Source organism: Gobius niger, assembly GCF_951799975.1.
Source record: "Gobius niger genome assembly, chromosome: 18".
Classification (NCBI taxonomy): Eukaryota; Metazoa; Chordata; class Actinopteri; order Gobiiformes; family Gobiidae; genus Gobius; species Gobius niger.
In genome coordinates this window covers 6,017,215-6,031,526 of record NC_136869.1, presented here as the reverse complement: position 1 = coordinate 6,031,526, position 14,312 = coordinate 6,017,215, and the positions used below count along the sequence as shown (strand labels likewise).

Genomic DNA, 14,312 nt, shown 5'->3' with positions numbered 1-14,312 from the left:
AAAGTTGAAAATGAATTGTTATGTCCCAAGGTTCAGGTGCCAAAATCGCTCACCAAAATGGCACTCATGAGTTACATCTAAATCCTAAAACTGAGTGGTGTTTCTGTGTGACCTCACTGACAAAAAGATTTAAAAATATACATATATTTAAATTAACAATAGTTTAAATGACAACTGAAAACTAATTTAAACAACGCACTTTAAAGGTGATACAGCGCAAAGTGTTAGAATAGATAGAAGCTCCCACACAATGTTAAACTTTTGTTTCACTTTTAATTAGAGTCAGCCGGTATCATGTCAAAGTGTTATGTTATGCACATACAATAATTAGAATAATGTGACTAATAATTTCTTAAGTTTATGTTTACGCGTTTATGTGTGGTGTGCAGGTCAAACCAAATATATTAATGATCTAATAACAAATTAAAACAATGCAAGAATGTTCAAAGGTGCCGCCGCGCGCTCCTTTGTTATAATGATCCCGAGCAAATTCATTTGACAGTTTCGACCAGCTTGCCATGTGTCGGTCGCATTTCCAGCTCTGTAGCACAACAGGTCTTTGTTTGACGGACGCCACAGCTGTTTTAATAAAACTGAACAAGATCCACTCTTAACTACATATGAATCCTTCATTTCTACCAAAGTAGGGATTTGGTCAAATTTAAGACAAGGCCAGTCATTTTTAAAGGAAGACAAAAGGTGCTTCTTAGTAATGACAGGGTGTATGTATGATTAAAGAGCGGGGTTAAAATTTAAGATGACAAAAGTAAGAACAACCAAAACGAGTAAATGTCTTGCAGTCTGTCGTGTCAAACTATGGATTGGACTGAAGGAAACATTAAAGAATTAACATTACAAATCTAAAAATATGTTACCATCTTTTAGACGGTAACAGTAGCATAATATAGTTAATAGTTTGTGGCCATGCCGCTTTTGCTCTGCCCAATCCCGTCAGACCTTGGAAGCGAAGCAGGAAGGGCCTGGTCGGTACTTGGATGGGAGACCGTTTAGTAACACCAGGAAGCCTGGGTGATAGTAGTGAGTGAGTGGTTGGTGGTGGTCGGAGGGGCTGATGGCGCAGACTGGTTGCCTCGCTTCTGTCAGTCTACCCCAGGGCAGCTGTGGCTACAATAGTAGCTTACTACCACCAAGTATGGAGTGAATGAGCAGTGCAATGTAAAGCGTCTTTGAGTGTCCAGGAAAGCGCTATATAAAACCATCCATCCATCCATCCATCCATTTTCTTCCGCTTTATCCAGGGCCGTGTTGAGGGGGCAGCAGTCTCAGCAGAGATGCCCAGACTTCCCAATCCACACACACCTCCTCCAGCTGTTCTGTCGGGACCCCGAGGCCTTGTACCACTAGGACATGCCTGGAACACCTCCCGCGGGAGCTGCCCCTTTTCAACCCAAAAAATAAAACAAAAAACAAACTCTTGTGTATTTGGTGTGGGACTTATCTACCTCAGTCTTGTTGTGGTGTGTATGAAATACACATAGACATTCTGTTCATAACTGCACTTCACTTCTATCAGTGTCTCTCTCGGACATATTCGGCCTGAGAGAGTGAGCGAAAGCCGTCACCTTCTCCACAGCCACTGCACGCCTCCGCTTTTTCACTTTTTATCTCCCACTTGAGAACAATCATACATATAAGACGCTGAAACTGTGTTGGTCTCAGACTTTTGATACATTCAGAGGGTGCAAAGAGGAGCAAAGAGGAGAAGAACGGAAACAGCTTTTTCCTATACGCTGCTCCCCGGTCATGGAACGATATTCAAAACTCTCTCCGGCTTCAGGAACACATTCATATATGAGCTCCTTTAAATCCGCACTGTCTGAGAGCCTAACCCAAGAGTCTACATGTTATTCTTCAATTGATAGTAAATAGGTTTTTAATATGGTTAATTGTTACTTGTTTTATAAATGTCACCGGTGCCTCTTGGCCAGGTCTCCCTCAGAAAAGAGATTCATCTCAAGGGACTTCCTGGTTAAATAAAGGTTAGGTTACATAAGAAAAAAAAAATATATAGGTACAAGAAGGGAATAAGAATGGGAAAGAGAAACTAAACTCCAATACCTTATTACCCTTATTGTTACTCTTTTTTTTCTCTGAATGAACTATTATTACTCAAGTTTGAATGCTTGAATGTGATTTAAACCCTATATCATTATGTGACGTATTAAATACATGAAAGACTCTAAACTATAAAACGCCGTGTGGCTGTTTGAAGATGGACTGGACACATAACGTATTCTGTATAAATGAGGGGTCATGGTAATAGAACGAATCATGAATAAAAATAATTGGACTATCGTTTCTTCCTGTTCCGATGTCTTCAGATAGAAGGCAAGTATACAGTGTGAATGGTTATAACTTTTTTTTCTTTCTTTTCTGTACATACAGTACTTCCACAAAAGAAACTCTGACACATAGATCCATTTATTCCATTAATGTACAGTATGGAAAACATATTTCTATATATGCGTCAGTGGCCATGATCCATGCAATGAAAGTGAAAGTTATGTCGGCATATGTTAGCTACACAAGGACTTACACAAGCTGCTGTGGGCACTCTGCAGAACAAACCGCATTATAGTTCGTCATGTCACGATGGCAAACTGCAGCAAAACTCAAGACATAACCTTATAACTGCCATCTTAGGGTTAAGCTTAGGGTTATAGTTTTCTCAAAATAAATCTCAAAGTGTATTGACTGGAGAGTTTACAGCCTATATGCCAGTGTGATAGCTCATTTGAAAGCCAAGACCTTCTAGTTTCTAAATTATATGTGTACGATATGTGTGAGACTTGCCACACCTAACCCAAGCCCTAACCCTAGTCCCCTGACCAGGTTGCCTTTCTTTGCCATACTATTCCCTGTCCATTCCATGCAGGGAAGTCAATTGGAGCAGTTTGAGTGGGCGGGCCTAACGTGCACAGATTGTCAGTGAAATAATCCAATCAGCAATTAGCGGCTGTGACGACGGCTGTAGTCCAATTTACAAACATGAACTGAATATAAACTGAATATAAAGCGGAGGCAAAATCCTGGACTCCTTCATCCATGATTGGTTTTGGCTAATAAGTCGTTCGGGTCGAGGGCCGAAATTCAGCCCCCACGGCGGGGGGGCTCATGAATAACAATGACTTACATGTATTGCGCTTTATCAGCCTGTGTCACATGTTTCTCAATGTGCTACATAAAGTCATTACTCATTCACTCCACACTTGATGGCAGTAAGTTACTATTGTAGCCACAGCCGCCCTGGGGCAGACTGACCATTTACCACGTGGCTATAACATGCTGTTTATATCCGGATCTCTTATTATGTCAGTGCCCTCTGCTGGACACTTGTGGAATTCTTTCATTTTTATTTTTAATTTAAGTTGCCCCCTAGTGGCCAGAGTGAGCAAACTGGTTATTTCGTTAAAAATCCATAACTTCGCACAGGAATGGGCTTAAGACTTACTTTTTTTTTTACATGCTCCTGAAAGGGCCACATTAGATCGTCTCGCATGTGACAGTACATGTGAACTAGAACAAAGCGGCGCAGTAAGTGACGTACACCTCCACTTATTTACCGTGTACGTATGTCCAGATCCACCTTCTTTCGCGCAAGAAGTGGGTGTGGTTTACCAGGCTACAGATCAGGGGGGATGACGAGTAACAGGATAAACACACCAATGACACCAAATATGCTCCAAATGACGATGAGATTCTGACAATAAGGTGTAGTCAGTGGGTTGTCAAAAGCAGCACTTAAAAGAGCGCCTTGTGTACTTAAACTTTATGTTTGGCTCAGGTCTGAGGTGTGGCGACCCGGCTCACAGTGAGGACCCATGCTTTTGGAGAAGAAAAAGAAGAAGAAGATCTTTATTTATATAGCGCCTTTCACAGACAAGGTCACAAAGCGCTTTACATGAGACAATTGTACATTCACTCCATTCTCGGTGGTGTAAGCTACGTTAGGCATATCTCTAATCAGTAAAAACACCATTAATGAAATAAAAGCTAGTATTGCATTCTATTCTAGCCACAAAGTATGCCTTTAAAATGTTCTACTTTAAGCGTGACGGTGAGGAATGCAAATACGGGACAAAAGGAAGAAAATTACAGATTCAGCGCATTCACCATAAAGTCAAAAGTAATTACCCTAAATAAATACAGCGTCTGCTTGCATAAGTTTCAACAATAAAATACATTATGCATAAGTAACTCCGAGCGTAAGGAGACATGCCGTGGCTAAACAAGAGCTCAATTCTTCATCAGCGTGATTAGCAAAGCGCTCGACACACTTCTGCTCCTCATAAAGGCTATAAAAAGACACAGGTAGCAAACGGCAAAAGTCCGCAATAGCATCCAAACCCGCACCATCTGCTTGACTAATCACGTCTGCATGCAATATTCCAGCCTGTGATTCATCGAGATGTTGAGAGTGAGACTCCAAGAGCTGGTTACTGTGAAGTCGACGACGGGAAAGTTGTAACTTGTCAAGAGTTATTTATACGTAGGGCCAATGTGCAAAAGTGCAGTATATGTGAATCAACAGAGCCATATGGAGAAGATCTATAATGTAGATATCGTCGTCATGTGAAGAAGGTGTAGCGCTGGAATAATTGCAAAAAACTATGAACGTGACAAAAAGGAATTATCTGTAAACTCAATTTGGTAAAAATAGACAACGCAAGCCATAATTCTCAGCTTATATACTCCCTGACCGAAAAATAACATCTGGACTCTGTGTTGGCTAACCCACGTGTGAAAATGAACCATGCTCCCAAAACCAACTCTTTCACAGTGAGCTCGATGAATCCGGGCATTGTCATTTTGGAATATGCCCGTACCATGAAGAAAGAAGTTCATTGATGGAAGAACCTGGTCATTAAGGATGTTCAGGTCGTCAGCTGATCTCATTCTTTGGGCACATAGTGTTGCTGAACCTAGACCTGACCAACTGCAGCAATGCCAGGTGGACACTTCTGTATCTTCCTACCATGGCTCACTGGGTTTAGCATGCACCTGAGAACTGAAAGGTTCCCAATGTCAATCCTGTACCAAAGCAAAATACAAGCCTTTTATGAGCTAAGACAATTTGCAGTAAACTCAGACTGACTCTTTCTACCAGCATCGTATTTAGAATTATTACATGATAAATAAGCATTTCATTCATCATGGACATTTGATTCATTAACCTGTTGCCATCAGGGGTCTAGGGTTAGGGTTTAGGGGTTATGGGGTTATGATTAGGGTTAGGAAAGGCAAATGTCATGGAAGTTGTGTTTCACTCACACACATCTTACACATACTTTGAGAAACTAGAAGATCTTGGCTTTCAAATGAGGCATCACACTGAACTCTTTTGTCAATACGCTTTGGGATTTGGATATGCATAATTGCTAACCATCGCTCTAACCCTATCCCTAAGATGGCAGGTAACAGGTTAAAACTCACCATTAAAAACGACCACTTTACTTCTAATTAACAGTCCAATCCCCTCCTGGAACCGCCACCTTTACGTGTTGGAGGGGTTTGAGCACCCGAATGATCCTAGGAGCTCTGTTGTCGGGGGCTTCGTGCCCCTGGTAGGGTCTCCCATGGCAAACAGGTCCAAAGTGACGGGTCAGACAAAGAGCGGTTCAGAAGCCCCTTATGAGACCAACAGGCCCAGTTTGGGCTGCCCCCACAACCCGGAAACGGAAAAGTGGAAAAAAAAAAATGGATGGATGGATGGATGGATGGATGGAACAGCCCTATAACATTACTGTTTTCTAAACCAGTATACACGTGCCATTGTAGACCTTGGAATCCCTTATACTGCAATTTATGGTTTGCTCACGTATTCACCGTCCTCCTGTCCTGTCCACCTGTCCTTTCGGTTATATTCTTTGGACAGGCAGAAAACACTGGTAGACTTATAACCCCTTGAGTTTGCAGTTGGTGCCCATTGACCTATTAATTGAACATCCAAGTCTATTTTTTCCCCATGCTAGCACAGAAAAAAAAAACTGTCCAGACAAGCTGGAGCCATTCATTTGGAAAAGCAACTCGAGTTTCTACACACAGCCAAACCGCGATAGTCCACTCCCATTTACCACCGAAGCTAATGACTCTGAGAACCCTCCCATTTAGATGTTTTATTGCTGCAAATTCGCCCAGGGCTACCGCTAACTCTCCCCCTTTTTTCCCCGACTTGTGGTGTTTCCAGAGGCACATGTTCCCTCATTTCTAATGCGGCCTATTGATTAATTTGACTGATTCGAGTGGAGAATGTAACCAACACTGTAGAAAATGCCGTAATTGGATTTCGGGGCTGGCGGGATTACGTGTGGCGCGTCGCAGGAATGCATATGGGATCCGCTAACTGTCCACGGTTAGCGTACACGCGGCTAACACCGGAGCCCGTGTGTCCTGTTCAATTTAAATGCAAATAATCATCTGCCGCAGCTCGCGTCTCGCAAAGTGGCATATTTTAATTTTTATTTCCCGCACTTTGGAGAGTAAACATGCGTAAAGATCAAGCCTGAAGGTCGGCGGCTTGAATGCGTGTTTACTTTTGGGGCCAAATTGATTAGGGCCGGTGTCTTTATAGGCGGATTACGGACCATGTCACCTCCAAAGCGGGCGAGGAGAGGCTTTCATGAAGTGGCGCCGCTTGATAAAGCTTTTGCAAGGCCGCTGCACAACAAGTTCCGGCACCGAAGGAGAGCCGGGAGAAAGATAGATGTTGTGCAAATTTCCATAAAAACTCAATATCAGTTCATAAATAGTGAAAAGGACGCCTGGATATGAGGAGAAGGGAGGGGGCAGCCGAAAGAACGCGTTGCAAGCGCGGAGAGCATGATGTTCCGAGACAAATGAAATGAGCATGGAATGGCATCTGACTGAAAGCCTAGTAAAATTCAACATACAAATCACTGTTCCCCATGATGCATTGCTGTCGAAAATGGAAACAAACATGACTCTTGAACAAACACAACATTATGATCACAAATTCTATGTCTATTTCTATTCATATGCTGTACATCGTTCATATGGTTTGCACTTGCACTTCTTAACCAGATACAATGCAGTCGCTATGGGCCTTAGGTGGCTATAGTTCCAGGGATGACACAGCTTGAAAGTGAAAAACAGTCTCTCATTCATCGTGGGTAATGCATGCATGTATTTTGCAGGGAATCCAAATTGATATGCAACTGGAAATTTGTAACCAAGTCCTTCATTGAGGTTCTGATTTATCTGTCATGTCTCAGCTACAACGGTTATAAGTCAGTGAAATAAGCCCCACACTTTGGGTTGCCATTTTTTATGTTTAGACATATCCTAAATTGGGAAATAAAAGGAATTTTTCCTTTCCGCAATCCCAGTACATGTCCCCAATCAAATACTGTAGATCTAGTACAGTATATGTACAGTAAATGTCTTAATGGTCTTGTAGGATTATGGCCTATAAGGGTGCTCTGCTAAGACATTTTAAGAAATTGACAGTATTTTCACATTTCTAGAGTACTTTAACAGGCATTTGATCTCTGATTTGGGTCATAATATGTCTCAAAATCATCTCGAGGGCCAGAGTTTGATTATGGGGGGCCGGTTTTCGCCCCCGGGCCTGACGTTGCCTACCCCTGGCCTAAAGGAATTAACCTCTTACCTCCGCCTGAACTGAGCAAATTTTCTCCAGTTCAGCGTTATCCAAATCTGAAAGCTTCTCAACTGGAGAGCAACAATGGAACGCCTCATTTGAAAGCTAAGACCTAAAAAAAATGATCGTAACTTTTTTGGCACATTTTTAAATCCTTTTTTTTCATTGTGTTTTTGTCACTTTTTTCCCTCGTTTTCGTCGCTATGTCAATGCTTTTCCTTTTTCAAGAAGCATTTAGATTTGGGTGAAGCCAAACTGGAGGAAATGTGCTTGGTTAAGGCGGGGGTTAAGAGGTTAAAGCTGCTGTGTGACTGGATTATGGAAGATCTTCAGTCCAATGGCATGGTCAAATGCAGCGAAACGTCTTCATGCTCATCCCTTAGGTAATCCAGATTCTGTTGTTGTTAAGTGCCTTTTTGTAACTACCAATAGTGTGTCGTCAACATTACAAAAAGACTTCCAGTACACGTTGAATTGAAATAATCATCCTCTTAAATCATTCATCATCATCAGAATTGCATTAATCAGATGTAAATGCGTGCCCTTTGCCGAAATGCTCTGAATGTTAAAAAGTTACTCTCAAACCCGGAGGTACGTACGCTGCACTTTGCATGACCTCGGACTCCGAAACTTGAAACGATTCCAGTCATGGAGCTCAATTGGCCGTTAGTCACAAGGCTGGAAGGGAAATTTACACTGGCTGACCACTTTTCACTTCATTCTACATCTCATATTATACAGCATTTTAACAGTGGGATGAAGTACCCACAGCAACGCGGGGACTTGACTCCAGACGCTCACCACCTCCCTGCAAAAGAAGGAGAAGCGTCCCTATTTTTGTTTTGTTTTGCTCCATATTTGAAAGCCTCTTCCACAATTTGGGCGAAAACACACTTTTCCCTCAAACCACATTTTTTGCCTTGGATCCCTTTGACATTTCAGAAACATGCCAACTCCACTTCCACCAGAGTCTCCTCACTTCTGTGAACTCCCAGTGCACTTCTCCACTCTGCTCTCTTTGTATTCAGTCCCGGTCCACTGTCAGGCTTATTTTTATTCCTTATTGTATTATCAATTCTAAGTATATCCTTCAGCGCTGCCGAGCCACTGTCCTCGAGGCAGGAGTGTGCTGACAGAGTGGCACTACGCTGGCATGTTTGCATCTCGTTGGAGGCTCCTGGCTGGTGACTCGTGAGCACCTCGACCACAGCCCACTACTGTACTACTGATATGGATTGCATATCATTCATCCCATAGCATATTCTGTAAGTGCCGTATGGGAGGAAGTAAAGCGGCGCATATACATAGTAGTTGGAGTGAAAAATACAGATTAGCAGAACTTTCCTGGTGGAAAATTAGGCTTGTAAAAGCCAGCCACTCCAACCACTCCAACTTTAGTTTTGCATAATGCGTCTGGGACCCTCTTCACAACAAGTGTGCATCTCTAAAATGCGGAAGACATTTACCCTCAAATATCCCTGTATTTTTTTAAGAGAAACTAACTTCTCTCACAGAGCTTTGCCTGGTGAGTTTGCTTGTGCAAAGGGTTTCTTGCATCTTGTGTGATGGAGATGTGTCCTATTTCAACCATTACTGCACTGATTGTTTGGAGACTGGCCATGACTTTATCTTTAAATGGACACACTACAGGCAAAGGGTTTTGGGCCAGATAGCTCTCACCTGGAATCAAAGAAATATCTAATCTGCACAACAACATGTTTAATTATTGTCAATTATTGTCAATCACAGCAGAGGGATGAAGATGATAAAACTAAAACTTATGAAATATTAATGAGCAGGACTCTGAGTTTTCTTCATATGAAAAATAAGGATTCTTTTTAAAGTTTATTTCAAATAAAGTTTGAAATAAATTTCACTTTATGTTTAAGCGGACACACAGTCATACGGGCAAAAGGTTTTGGGCCAGATAGCTCTCACCTGGAATCAAAGAAATACCTAATCTGCACAATAACATGTTTAATTATTGCACTGATTCAGTGCTTCATGATTTATGTTAAAAATTGTAACATAATTTTTAACATAAAAACAATTTTTTAGAATGTGTTTGTCTGGCATTGGTGCGACAATATCTCCATGTAAGCAGCTCCTACAGGCTTCAAATTTTCCAGCCTTGGACTGAACAATGTGTTGAAGGTTTCTTCTTATTCCTAACCGGATTTATTGAGTTTTCAATTGAAAGGTGAAACTTTAATCATTATTTTTTCCAATATAAACTTATTCTGAAAACTAGAAATCCAAAATCTCCTCTGAAAAAAGTTGCAACTAATGTGTCAACAAAAAAAAAAGCATACATTTAACATGGCTCCATCCATTATTCAGATTTCACCACCGTAAATATAGGACATTTGGGGCATTATTAAGCATGAAAAGCCTATTTTTATATGAAGACATAAAATGACAGAAACCATACAATGCCTTTTTTCTCACATTTATGCCAGTAATACAGCAAAAGTTTCAACTTCATATCTCTAAATTAAAAAAGTTTCCCTCTTCACCCCAGTGTCTCGCCCTCAGGTAAAAGTGTCCTTGATTGTCTCTGTAATGAAACGTGTCCTTGGTGCCATTGGTGAAACCCCTGTCAGGAATATAATGATAGGAAATATGTTTTTCTGGATGGTCACGTTAGTTTATTCCCTGGTTTTAGTCCTGGTTTCTCCTGCACTATACGGTCGAGCCTGCTGCTGCCTCCCGACTTCCAATCCTCCCGTACAGCAAATTTTCGCCGACCCGCTCGCCTGTGTGCCGCTCGCCGCTGATGGAAAGAAAACCGCACGTCAAATGCCTTGCGAGCTTATTACAGCTGATCGATATTGGCCCGGCGACTCATTCTTCTGCAGCTGACAGCCGCGCCGCGCGCTATCTGCCCCGTGTCATGCCTCAGTCAGGTAATAGGGGTTGAGGGAAAAGGCACACGCGGGACGGTGCTTGATAGATACGCGCCGAAAATGTGTGTGCTGAAGATGGAAAGATGGAGAGGAGGAGAAGCAAAGCAGAAGGCACCAAATGGATAGATTGGACTGATATATTCAACTGTGTGACGAAAGGGAGACACAGGCTCTGCGCCGGCGTCTGCGGCTCTGGCGGGATTAGCCGGCCTTCTGTATGGAGATATTGGTGCTCAGTCGGAATTAGTGGGGAAAAATAATGGAATTTTGACTATTGCAGGAATAAAGCGGGGTTTTTTGTGTGTGTCAGTGCCAGGAAGTTGCAAATGTGTTACGGCATCATTGCATTTACTGTCAACAAAGATATTCAGAGCTATTGACAATAATGTGACCTTGTAGCATAAAAACTCTGTCAGTGCTTTCAGGGGATTTTACAATATCATATCCTGGAGAGATATTTTGTATTTTCTAATGGTGCAAAGTGATAAAGAGAGAGACACAGACTTGTGGTTAGTCCACACAGCTAATTACTAGTTGTTAAAAATAACTTGCACTTTATTTTGTGTCGGTTTGGGGGCTGTTTGTGTCATCAAGTCACGTTTTCTTTGCTCAAACCAATTGGATTAAGTGCTAAGCAAGTGCATTCAACGATAACACTCCAATCAGTGTGTGTTTAGAGGACATAAATCAGTGTGATTAGTTAAAAAGGTTATGACATTTTCATAAATTTTTTCAGATATTTGGTAGTAATTTCCAACACATCTTGATCTGGTTAAAAAAAAAAAGCTTTATTTTTTTAATCAAAATTCCCCTTTGTCCTTTTTTCCTGGTTCAACAAACACTGGGGCCCGATCTTCCGCCTGGCTCAACACCAAGTTGGTATCTTGCGAAGAGACAATGGTGCGCCAGTGCTTTCGCCGGCAGCCTGAGGGGGTCGCATAGTAAAAAAAGAGGTCGGCTGAGGCGCGGTGTGCTACAAACAACGCTTCCTCTTCTTTACATTTAAATGGTAAATGGACTCAACTTATATAGCGCTTTTCTACCTTTATCAGGCCCAAAGCGCTTTACAGTAAGGAACCAGTCGTCCATTCATACTCTCCTTCATACACCAATGTACGCAGACACTGGAGGCAAGGTGGGTGAAGTCTTGCCCAAGGACACGACGATAGTGTGCATTTGCGGGAGCTGGGATTCGAACCCACGACCTTCCCATCACGAGACGACCCATCAACACCGCACGCTGCCTCACATATCAGATTAAAGGAATAGCCCATTTTTTTTACGTACTGAGATATGCTTAGACAAGTTCATTTGTACCTGTCTGGTCTTCACTCGTGCCCTCAGTCACGTAAACCCAGCACAGCATTTAGCCTCTATAGCTTCAAACGAGGCGAAGATAGAAGCGACCAAGCTCTTCGACATTTTCCCTATTTAAATATGGTTATCCAAGTATAGTTACACAAAAGTAAAACATGTCGATTTTCTAAGCGGATAAAAAGGGGAACTATATTGTAGGGCGTAATAATACCAGGAGCACTTCGGCGAGGAGAGGCTATATGCTAACGCCGTCTGTGCTGAGTTTACGTGACTGAGGGCACACGTGAAGACCAGACAGGTACAAATTAACTCGTCTAAGCTCAGGTAAGAACATATCTCAGTATGTAGAAACGATGGCCTATTCCTTTAAGCTTTCACAGGACAAACGAGAAACTTGTCCTACCACTGTGAGTTAAACAATGTCCATGTCCCCAAGTGCAAGGGACGTATCGAGAGAGAATGTATCGATGGTCCCACTTTAGCGCTAGTTCTAAAGAGTGCGGGGGGGAAAAAGTGTGATCAAAACACTTGTATCACCGTGAAGTTCTAATGTTTTGACAGTTTTTAAAATGTCCTTTCACCATTTCTACTAAGCTATTTTAGCAACACCTTTAGTAAATGTCACTCAATGTATGTAATGAAAATAGGGTGGACCCTCCTATACAATCACAATGTATACAAACGAGTATCTGACACCTCCCATTAGCGTAGCCTTCATTGCTATCGATTGCCAAGACGGCACTTAAAGCCGCACTCCCCTTTCTCATATCACACTTGATTAAACCTCATAGTGATATTGATACAACATACAAAATGCAATTTTCTACCCAGATTCACAACACCACATTGGTTATCAACGTCAAGGGTTCCACAGGGCGCCATGTTCATAAGTGATACTGATCATGGCATTAGCAAACCATCGGAGAGTTATGATTTAGGCAAAAAGTCCATTACCCGAGAGGAGAAAATATATGAATCGAATTACACTGGTACGGCAGATGAATGGTGCCATTAGCCGTTTTTGCTAGCTGTTCTTTTCCCCCGATTTCACGCAACATTCATCAGCCACGTAGATTGCTATTGCAAATGACCCCCACCTCTTAATATGTTCCAACCAGCAACAGAGGGGCTATTCTTTTAAATTAACATGATGGAGATTTACCCAAGCGGCAATTTTGGGGAATTGATAAGAATTAAGAGTTTGGGGATATAAGACATTTTGTAAAAGAAAACAAAAACACGTCAGGACTCCCATGAAAAAGAAATCAGTGGGACTTTCCTGGTCCATTAAAAATAATTAAATAAAATAATAGGTCTTAGTGTTAAACAATACCAATATGGTTTTGGAGAAAACAAAGTTAATCTGTTATTTGCCATTTTAGGGTTAGCAATTATGTATATGTAAATCTCAAAGCATATTAACATGCTTTGAGTAATTGTTGTGTAATTATACTTGTGGACGTGAGGCGACCTTGAGTGTCTTGAAAGGCGCCTAAGAAATAAAATGCATTATTATTATTATTATTATTATTATTATTATTATTATTATTATTATTATTATTATTATTATTTATTATAACAGGAGAGATTACAGCCATATGCCAGTGTGAAACCTCATTGGCAACAGGTTCAGGTACAACTGGCAGTGAAAGAATAAAATGGTGCACTTTACACAGCGTGTTTTGAAAGAAAGTCACTTGGATGTTCCCTATCAAATAAATGTAAAAATGAAAACCAACGGCCTTTTATTAAATAAATGAACATTATCTTTCAGTTTAATTGTTTATTAGTTGTATCCCCAGCTATTGCCTCTGACTCCGCTCACCCTCTGAACCCTTAGTTTGAGCTTTTGAACTCTAGGTGATACAGAGTTCCACTGGCTAAAAAGGCTGTGTTTATGAAATCTTTTGTCCCCTGTGCTGTGGGGATTCTGAATGAAATAGCGACCTGAACACAACCGCTACAGAAATGGACTGAGCTGTTCAATTCTTTTTCTTATGTATTTTTTCTACTGGGTATGTTTGTATTGTCCCGAGTCTTGTGCTTTTTTGTGTCGGTGAGCCAAAGATTAATTTCTTCCACGGTAGACAATAAAATTATATTCTGTTCTATTAGCTGTCATCATCTACGGAGTAGATATTGGGGAAAAATATTGTTCAGGTTTCGGCATAGTAAACCGAGTACTGTTACTGGTATCTGAAAAACGATTGAAAGGTACCCAGTCCTAGAAATAAATCAGCAAAAAGAAAAGCAAATCAACTTTGATAATCAATTGTGCACAATGTCCTGAGGACACTGCATGTGCATATTTGAATATAGTTCACTTTATGCAAGTGCTATGGAGACTTTGTAGACCGAAGTGCCGTCATGCACAAGCTTAATATAGAGGCTGCAGCTACACGTAAGACCTGAGGTGGCAGCACTGAGCATAAAATGACCACCTTGCA

The 14,312-nt window shown here is 41.4% G+C and overlaps 1 protein-coding gene across 1 annotated transcript in view; it reads right to left on the bottom strand.

Annotated features, from left to right (window-relative positions):
* Nucleotides 1–14,312, bottom strand: part of LOC306977686 (cadherin-12-like) — a 318,442-nt gene that overhangs the window by 163,118 nt on the left and 141,012 nt on the right. The gene's annotated exons all lie outside the window — the stretch shown is intronic.